The following is a 9,760-nucleotide window of genomic DNA, read 5'->3' on the forward strand; positions in this document are numbered from 1 at the left end:
CTGTTTTCTTACTAACTTAACACCACAACCGAAAAAACGAGATAAATTGACTGTTTTGCCCTTACTAAGTTAAACATTAATCCACTCCCACCCTATTAACTCGCACATCTACAATCACCATCACCACAAATCACCTCCTTTGCACTTGCACCACCACTAGTGCCGCCACCGCCACCCCACAACTGTCCACCCGCCAACCGCCTACTATTAACACCCCCGACGAACCTATCGAACACCCATAACCATATTCGATCCAAACTGTCTTCTTTTTTTATCCTCTCAAAATAAGTCTACTATCACTCGCATAACAAACCCACAAATAATGAAAAACCATTGAATCAATGTAACGCCCCGTAATTTTGGACCGTTATTATTTTGCGAAAGTAATTTATTAATCAAGTAAAATTTAATATTAATGTATTTGAAGTAAAAATAATTCAAAGAAATATAATTTTATTATATTTTGAAGAAAAGTATTTATTTTGATAGTTTCGAAATGTTTAAAAATGGTTTAAACCGTGTAAAAATCTTTTAATTCGAAATAAGGGCATATCGGGAAAAAAATGACAACCCTTTTGAAAATTGGGCAAACGATTTTGGAAATGGGTCGTATGAGTATTCAATTTTCTTGTAATCTCGTGTTTAAGAACTTTGGTCTTGTCGGAATTTGCATTTGACAAACGGTTTTAATTATCATCGAAACGAGCCAAAACCGACTCATAAAATCCCGTCTCAATCCCGTCCTTTCCTCTCCTTTTCCGCGGACACCTCCCTTCCTCCTTTCTTTTCTGATTTTTCTGTCCAACGTCATCTTCATTCTTCATTCTTCATTTTCCCAATCAAAACACCATTTTCATCTTAAAATCCAAGCTATTTTCACCATAACTTTCTCGTTTCTTGTCGGATTTTCGCATAATTTATATTTCCGGAATCCTCTCGTCGAGATCTATAACCTGGTATATTTTAATTTCAGTTTTCTTGAAGTTGTTTTAAGACGAATTTTGGCACAATTTCGGTTTTTATGCTTATTTTTGTGTTTTATTTGTTTATTTAGGTGAAGAATTGGAGGACGAGTTTGGGGACTCGTATATTATCGAGGATAGTGGCTAGTTGCTTGTTAGGGTTTGGTTTTCAAGGTGCTAATTGCTCATTTTCTAGCTTAAGGTAACATATTTCGAGTTACTCGACGAATAATCGTCACATTCTTTGTTGTTTTTGTATGTTTTTGTGATTTTTATTTAAGTAGTTAATTTCACATAATAAAATGGGTTGCATGCATGTCTTTTGTTAGTTTTAGTACTCATATTAGTATAGAAATGGAATGGGAACGATTAAGTAATGCTTAAAACGAGTGAAAATGAACAAAAACGGAAAAATGGAGGTGTAGGGGTGGCGGCAACAGGCCCGGCAGGCCCGTGCAGGCCCACGGCAGGCCCATGGCTGGCCCGGGTTGGTCCGTTGCTTGTTTCGCGGTTTTTCATGCAATATTTGTCATTTCGGGTTTATTAATGTCATAGTTAGTATGAGTTACATATGAGTACACTTTTGAATTAAATCATATTAGTAGTAAAAATTATGTTAAAGGTAAAAATTATGTTTATATTGGAAGTTGCACATGTTAGTATAGGTTAGAAAATGAAATTGTAAAGAATAGGTTCAGAATGAATTATATAGCGATAATTGTAATGTTGGATGATTATGCCGAAAACTGAGCCTTGGTCCCTTTTGGTGATTCGATGTCGATCAATTGTGTGATTGGTCACCCGCAATTTAACCCGCACTGTCGCAGGGCTGGGGTTGCGGGTAAAAATTCGGTTGGATGAAATTTTATATGAATTGGATAATCGGCCTTTTTCTTGTTTTAGGCCATTTAACAAGTTTTTAGTTCACATGTATAGTTGGTTGAATTTAATAGTTTCTTATATTGTAGAAATGGCCCTAGATTCCCTGAAGCCTTTAATATTGTTAATATTGCTAGAATTGGTATTGAATACTTCTTGCAGGTTGTTGTGGTTGTCATAGATAGGTCTTTATAGTCTTTGACGAGTATATGTTCACTGCTTAATAGCCTTTGTGTTCCTGACTTGGTGGGATTATATCTAAGTTGGGGCATGACCTCGTTACTTATTTTGATAGTAAGTGGTCAGCTTAAGTACTAGCCAACCCTTTGGTGGACTCCTTAGGGTACTCACTTTGTTTTAGAAAAATTGTGGGTCTTGGGTGCGGTGGTGTGTATCCGCATGTCTAGGTCTGCGCAGATTTTAGGCTAGGGTTGTGTTGTGTCTTGGCCATGTTTTATTAATATTAACCGCTGAGCCAAGATACCGGTTCGATTACCTTCCCTACCTCGTGGTATAGACTCGAGTTACAGAGTGACTATTGACGGTGCTAAGAACTTATGCCTGTCTTTGATATATTGCCCTTTCTTGTATGGTAATTTTATGAATTGTAATAGGTGAGATGTAAGCCGGTTACAATTGATAAAGTTTGGATTACTAATTGTTATATGTTTCACATGATAGTTTACTTTGGTTACTTTAGGGGTAATAGGTTAGAATACATGATAATTAAATTGTTTATCATATTGTTTACATGTTTTATTACATGTTACATTAAATATGACGTTTCGTGGCTGGGAGGACTCGAAGTTACTCCCCACTGAATTGTGGCTTTCGTGTTTGTATAAAATGCGATTGACAGGTACTTGATGCTTAGTTGGGGTTCACGGACGAGCTAGTGAGCAAGAGAACCTTGGACCTAGTTTGGCTATTTTTGTAGAAACCTTTAAACTTTTGGTTATGTATATATTTTGAAGGGACATATGTCTCCCTCTTTTTCTTTGGGTTGTATCATTATATTTCTTATCGTTAGCTATGACATGTAAATTAGTTTATTAGCTTTTGCAGGTTTTTGGCACTCTTAAGTTGGAGATGTTTGTGAATGGTTTAGGAAAATTTTAAAAATTACAGGTTTTGTCTAGTTGAACCAATTACAAACATATCCTGTCAGTTTTTCCGTAGATTTTACGTGTTTAATTAACGCTATTTTTAAGGGTGTCAAAATCAATCGCAAAATCAAACCTTTAATTAGTATCAATATAGTATCATGGCATTGCATAATTCTAACCAATTTCCTTAAAGCTTTTCTATCAACATTGAAATCATTTAAAATAAGAATCAAAATAAAGAAAGAATCAAGATTAGCATTAAACTCAATTTTTTTTTCTTTTTTTGTTGATTTGTAGCATTCCAATGGATATACGCACTAATTGGGAAGAAAGAACAATTTTTTGATGATTTTGTGAAGACTATAATTGGGAAATTGCATGTTTTATAACATTTAGAAGTGTTGATTGATGCAAATAGAAGATTGTAAAATGAGTGTTGATAAATAGAGGGTTTAATAGTTAAAAGTGATTACAAAATTGAAGAAATTGATTCTCGATAATCACCATTTTCGACAATCCAATTTCTCTATATTGCAGATCAAAAGGAGTGGAGTGGCAAAAGGAGGAGTTGTCGGTAGGACGTTCTGAGGGCGATGATGTTGATGGCGGCACTGGTGATGATGTTGATCGGGGAGGAGATGGTCTGTGGTGGGATATATGTGGTGGAGGAGGAGTTTAATTGGTTAATTTGGTGGAAGAAAGATGGATAAGTTAATTAACAAGGGTAAAATGGTCTATTTATGTCGTTTTTAGAAATATGGTACTGAATTTGGAAGAAAATTAGATTTTAGGTATAAGTTTTGGAAAAAAGTTATCTTCGCTATAAGTTTTGAAAACCCGTGTTATAGTAGGTATAAGCTATCAATTTACCCTAAAAGTAATGACTTATTTTGCTGGATGAAAAGAAGATGATTTTACTGTTTTGGGAGATGAGCAGTTTAATCGACTAGTGGGGTTAGTGGTGGGTTTTGTTTTGGGAAAATGATCAATTGTAGAGCTGGCAAGTCTGACCCGATCCGAACCGACCCGAGAATATTGCAACCTGTTAGAACACACTTGATTGATGATGCCAAGTTTCATTGTCATTTAATTGTTTGCTTCTTAGTTAAATTGTTTAGCAAATTGAAGCATCCAATGATTGTTCAAAGAAGCCCAAAGATGATCAAGATAAAAGACAAGTCAAGCATGCCGATTGTCTAGAATGAATGTTGTAAACGAGGTAGTTAAACATATCCTCTTTAAGCATAAGTGATTGCTAAATCATGCAACAGTTCCTGTGACTGTTGCACCAGGGTTTCTGGTACTAGCGTATGGAGAATTTTCGGAAAAACTCACAAGTGTTTAAAATCTTTCAAAAGGCTTTATTGTTTTCTAAAAGATACCATTTTTCAAATCTGAAGAACAATTGAGAACAAAAAAGATATTCTTCTAAGCTAAATTAAAGATGCCAATCCTATTAATGCAAGTGGATTTTTATGCTAAAAATAGGTCTTTTGCTTTTTCTATTTTGGGCGAAATTGTGAGTTCCCATAAATTTTATGGGAAACACTCTTTTCTTTGGAAAAATGCAGCTGCCTTGAGCCTTGCAACCTGATTGTTTTTCTTTATTTTTAAATGATAAACATCTTACAAACTCATGGACATTAGAGTGTAGAAGTGTTAAAGATCTTTCTCTTACACACTTCTTCTTTCTATAAATACCCATCCCATTTTATCATTTATTGCAAGATTTTTAAAGAGCATTTTTTGTCAAACACTTTGCAAATATTTTCAGCATTTAAAGCTTTGTTCTTCAATCATTTGCAAAACCGTTTTCTGTTTTCAAAAGTCTTCAATTGTTTTTTAAAGCTATAAAATCTCCAAGTATCAGTTCACTTCACTGTTGCATAAAAGAATATGTTCAATGATTCTCGTGCTTAGGTCTTCATTGTAATCTCCATGTTCTTAAGTGAACAACTGAGATTCTGAATTTGTGAACCTATGAGATAGAACTTCAAGTCTTGAAGCAGAGTAGCTTTAAGCAAGAGAAAGTCTTGAAGCGGAGTAGCTTTAAGCAATTGCAACCGAAGTAGGTTGCCGAGTTATTTTCATTGTAATGGTTTAGTTAAGTTTGAGTAATTTTCTAAACAAGCAATAAAATAACGGTTGGACGTAGGCTCCGGAGTAGGAGCTGGACCAATTTTTAAACATCGTCTTGTTTGTTTATTTACTTTTACGTTCTCTTATCATTTGACTTCTATTCATCAATCTCGCTGCCACTGTTGTGCAACAGTCACTCATACTGTTGCATAGACCTGCTGTACCGTTTGTGAACTTACAATCCATTAAGTTTCTCAAACTCGTACTTAATAGATCTTACTTGTGTTAGCCTCTAATCAAGTAAAAGAGAAATTTTTTAAAAGGTACACCTAATTCACCCCCTCCCCCTCTTAGGTGTTTATCGTTCTTAACTCTTCAATTGGTCTCAGAGCCTCATGCTCTTGATATTGGTTAAAACCAAATAGTTGATCCCATAGTTATGGACGATTCAAAACACACTAAGTATCCCATCTTTAAGGGAGAAAACTATGCTTGGTGGAAACACCGCATGGAGCACTATGTCAAAAGTGCGGACTATGAATGTTGGTTGATCATTCAAAAGGGGCCCCTCAAAATTGAGGTGACTAATGCTGATGACACTAGTTCCCTAAAAAGTGAGGATAAATATGTCGAGGCTGATTATAGGAAAGTCGAGAAAAACTTTAAAGTCATGTCCATCCTTCAATATGGCATCAGTGAACAAGAGATTAACCGGATATCTGGATGTGACTCGGCAAAGGAAATTTAGGATACCCTAAATCTTACTTATGAGGGAACGTCATAAGTCAAAAAGTACCGTGTTGATCTTCTCATGCAACAATATGAGATGTTCAACATGGGAAGAGACGAGTCAATTAATAGTTTGTCATCACGCTTCTCTAGTATTATTAATGACCTCAAGAGTCTAGGTAGAAACTTCGAATTCGAGGATTTAGTCCGTAAAATCCTTCGTGGCCTATATGAAAAATGGCAACCGAAGGTTACGACTATTGAGGAAGCTAAAGACCTTTCCTTTCTGTCCCTTGATGAACTTACGGGCTCACTCATGGCTCAGGAGTTAACTCTCATGAAGCGCTCTGGTGAAAGCTCTAAAGGTAAAGGACTCGCTCTCAATGCTCTCTCAAGTGATGAGGAGGATGAAGATGACGAGTTTGCAATGTTCATTAAAAACATTGTTGGCATGATTAATGGTCGAAACTCACAAAGGTCCAATAACTATACTAGCAAACGACGCTTTCCCAAGAGGAAGTCTAGTTCCACTGTTGGTTGCTTCAAATGTGGTGACAAAGGTCACCAAATCAAAGAATGCCCTAAATGGAACGGCATTAAATCTAAAGAAAAGCGTGAGTTTGCTAAAAGAGAGTACAAAAGCAAAGTAATGACAGCCATTTGAGGTATGTCTGATTCCGAGGAGGACGATGTCGTTGAGGAAGAATTAGACGCCAAAATGTGCATCTCCTCTCAATCAAGCAATGCTGTTCCAAAGTCAACAAAGAAAGAAAATGTCAAATGTCTTATGGCTCATCCCTGGACTCAGATTCAGATTCAGACATTGAGGTAAATAAACTCAAGAAAAAGTTTCGATCTTTCTCCAAAGATAAAATTTGTATCCTCTTAGACCAGTTCATTGATAAGTGTCGTGTCCAAAACGATAAGTTAGAGACTATGCAAACTGAAATTGAAGACATAGCCGAAGAAAATGTTGGTTTGAAAGAATGTGTAAATGAGGTTGATCAACCTAGTTCATCATCGAGTCTTGAGAAGGAGATTAAAAAGTTCCGAAAACAAAATCTTCTTCTAGCTAAAAGAGTTGATGAAACGCATGTAACAGAGCACTGCACTGTTGTATCTACTTCTGAAAAAGGGGTTGAGTCTCTTGTTAAAACTATGTCCTCACTAACGAAAGAACGTGACCAACTTTTGATTGATCTAGCAACATGTGAAAGTGAAAAAGGGGATCTTGTCAAAATTGCTGAAATGTTGAATGACGAGTCAAGTCATGTTAAAAGTTCCTTAGATCGAATGCAACAATCAAACAATGACCTTCTTGTTCAAATTGAAACTTTGAAAAAGGCTGAACAAACCCATGCAACAGATGCTGCAACTATGGCATCTAAGTCTATAAAGGAAAATGTGACTCTTACTAAACATGTGTCTTTACTAACTAATGAATGTGACTCTCTACTAGCTGACCTCACTTTGTGTAAAAGAGATCACAAGCAACTTGAGCAAATTGGCTTATTGCTTAGTGATGAAATAAGACATGCCAAACACGCTTTTGACAAAGTAGGTCAACTAAATCTTAATCATCTTGCTAAAATTGAAACTTTAACCAAAGAGCTAGATGAGGCTAAGATGTTTTATTTGAAATGGGAAGGAAGGGATGTCTTAGAGTTTATTCTAAAACAGTTTCAAGAATACGAAAACCGTGCAAAGAATGCTGGACTTGGTTTCAAATACAACAGTGCCACGCACTGTTGTACTCGAAACCAGGACCCAAGCGAGACTGATTTTCGAAGAAGAAAATATGCTGGCTTTCCTGAATACATCATCTGCAACTACTGTGGTAAAACTGGTCATGAATTCAATGGTTGTGAAAAGAGAGTCCTTGACTTAGAAAGAAGCACTAAAGTGGCTAAACAAGTTTGGATTAAAAAGCAAGAAGTCAAGAAAGTTGTTGTCAAAAAGGAAACCAAGCATGTTTGGGTTCCTAAACTAAATGTTCTATTTCTTATAGGCATTAGCGAGAGGCATCAGCAATTGGTACTTAGACAGTGGATGCTCTCGTCACATGACGGGAGATGAAAGCCAATTCCTTTCGTTAGAAGCCTACGATAGTGGCATGGTGACTTTTGGTGATAACAAACGAGGTGAAATCATTGGTATTGGAAAAGTTGGTAAGTCAAAGTCACTATGTGTCGACAAAGTGTTACTTGTTAAAGGGTTAAAAGACAATCTTCTAAGGATATCACAATTGTGTGATCGAGGTAACATCGTTGAATTTCTTGCTAGTGAATGTAGAATAATTGATGGAAAGACTAGAGAACTAATTCTTGAAGGAAAACGTGTCAAAGATGTCTACATGACTAACTTATATTCATTGTCGGGTCAAACATTGTCATGCATGAGTGTTCAAAAGAATGACCCTTGACTTTGGTATAAACGACTTGGTCATGTAAATGTTAAAACACTTAATACCCTCAAGAGGCTTGATCTAGTTGATGGCATTCCTAACATCAAATTTGAGTTTAAATTACTTTGTGACGATTGTGTTAAAGGTAAACAAGTAAAATGCTCCTTTAAATTCAAAAAGGTTGTTAGCACTTACTTGCCTCTTGAACTCATTCACATAGACTTATGTGGACCCATGCATATTGTTAGTAGAGGTGGAAGTCACTACATTTGCGTCATTGTAGATGATTTTACAAGATATGTTTGGCTTCTTTTCTTAAGTTCCAAAGATCAAACTTTTGAAGAATTCTTAATTTGGGTTAAAAAGTCCAAAACAAATTTAGTTATAAACTTGTCTCCTTAAGATCCGACCATGGAACCAAATTTGAGAATTTGTCATTTGAGTCTTATTGCAATGAACATGATATTAGCCATAATTTTTCGGCCGCAAGAACCCCCTAACAAAACGAGGTTGTGGAACGAATGAACCGAACTCTTGAAAATATGGCTAGGACCATGCTCATGAGCTCTAAAGTGCTAAGGAACTTTTGGGCCAAAGCCGTTAACACATCTTGTTATATCTATAATCATGTCACGATTAGAAAAATCATTGAGAAAACTCCTTATGAATTACTACGAGGAAGAAAACTTAACATCTCACACTTAAAATGCTTTGTTAGTAAATGCTTTGTGCACAATAATGGAAAAGAAAACCTAGGCAAATTTGATGCTCGTAGTGAAGGTGTTTTCGGTGGTTATTTCGATCATAGTAAAGCTTACAAAGTATATAACAAGAGAACCATGAAAATGGAGGAAAGCGTTCATGTAATATTTGACGAATCTAATCTCTTTGTTTCAAATACACAGGTTGATGATTAAGAGGATGATGAGGAAGACGACGACTTCGAGATTAGAATGATACGTCATGACATGGATCAAGTAGTAGAAGAGGTTGGGCAACAGTTGGAGCCACTGTTGCTTGAAGAGGCTGGCCAAAATTCAGGGGGAACTAACCCCCCTCATCTCAATATGGAGCCAGCTCATCCAGGGGGAATGAGGACTGCAGTAAACCAATAACTAACCAAATTGAAACCAATCCACAAACACCCTCACAAAATATTCCTCATGCAACAGTCACATCAACTGTTGCAACAGAACCAAATGAAACAAAAGAGGCCTCCAACACTCTCGTTCCAAAGAAATGGAAACATCAAAGTTCCCATCCGCAATCAAACCTAACCAGTGACCTACCCTCTGGAATCAAAACCAGATCTTCTCTCCAAAACTTTTGTGCTTTTGATGCATTCATATCACAAATCGAACCCATTAATATCACCATGGCACTAACGGATGAATATTGATTGACGGCTATGCAAGAAGAATTGGAGCAGTTTGAAAGGAATAAGGTATGGCATCTGGTCACTAGACCATCTCAACGTACTGTAATTGGTACGAGATGGGTCTTTCGTGATAAGCTCGATGATGCTGGAGAAATCGTAAGGAATAATGCTAGACTAGTGGTTCAAGGGTTTAATCAACAAGAAAGAATTGATTATGATGAAA

The 9,760-nt window shown here is 36.4% G+C and overlaps 1 long non-coding RNA gene across 1 annotated transcript; it reads left to right on the plus strand.

Moving 5' to 3' along the window:
• The first annotated feature begins 743 nt into the window (after window positions 1–743).
• On the plus strand, window positions 744–2,870 carry LOC141645990 (uncharacterized). Its single transcript, XR_012545255.1, has 3 exons — window positions 744–956; window positions 1,055–1,164; window positions 2,701–2,870. It is a non-coding gene; the product is annotated as an uncharacterized LOC141645990 (long non-coding RNA).
• Window positions 2,871–9,760: the final 6,890 nt, after the last annotated feature.

The sequence above is a fragment of the Silene latifolia genome, chromosome 3, assembly GCF_048544455.1.
Source record: "Silene latifolia isolate original U9 population chromosome 3, ASM4854445v1, whole genome shotgun sequence".
Lineage (NCBI taxonomy): Eukaryota > Viridiplantae > Streptophyta > Magnoliopsida > Caryophyllales > Caryophyllaceae > Silene > Silene latifolia.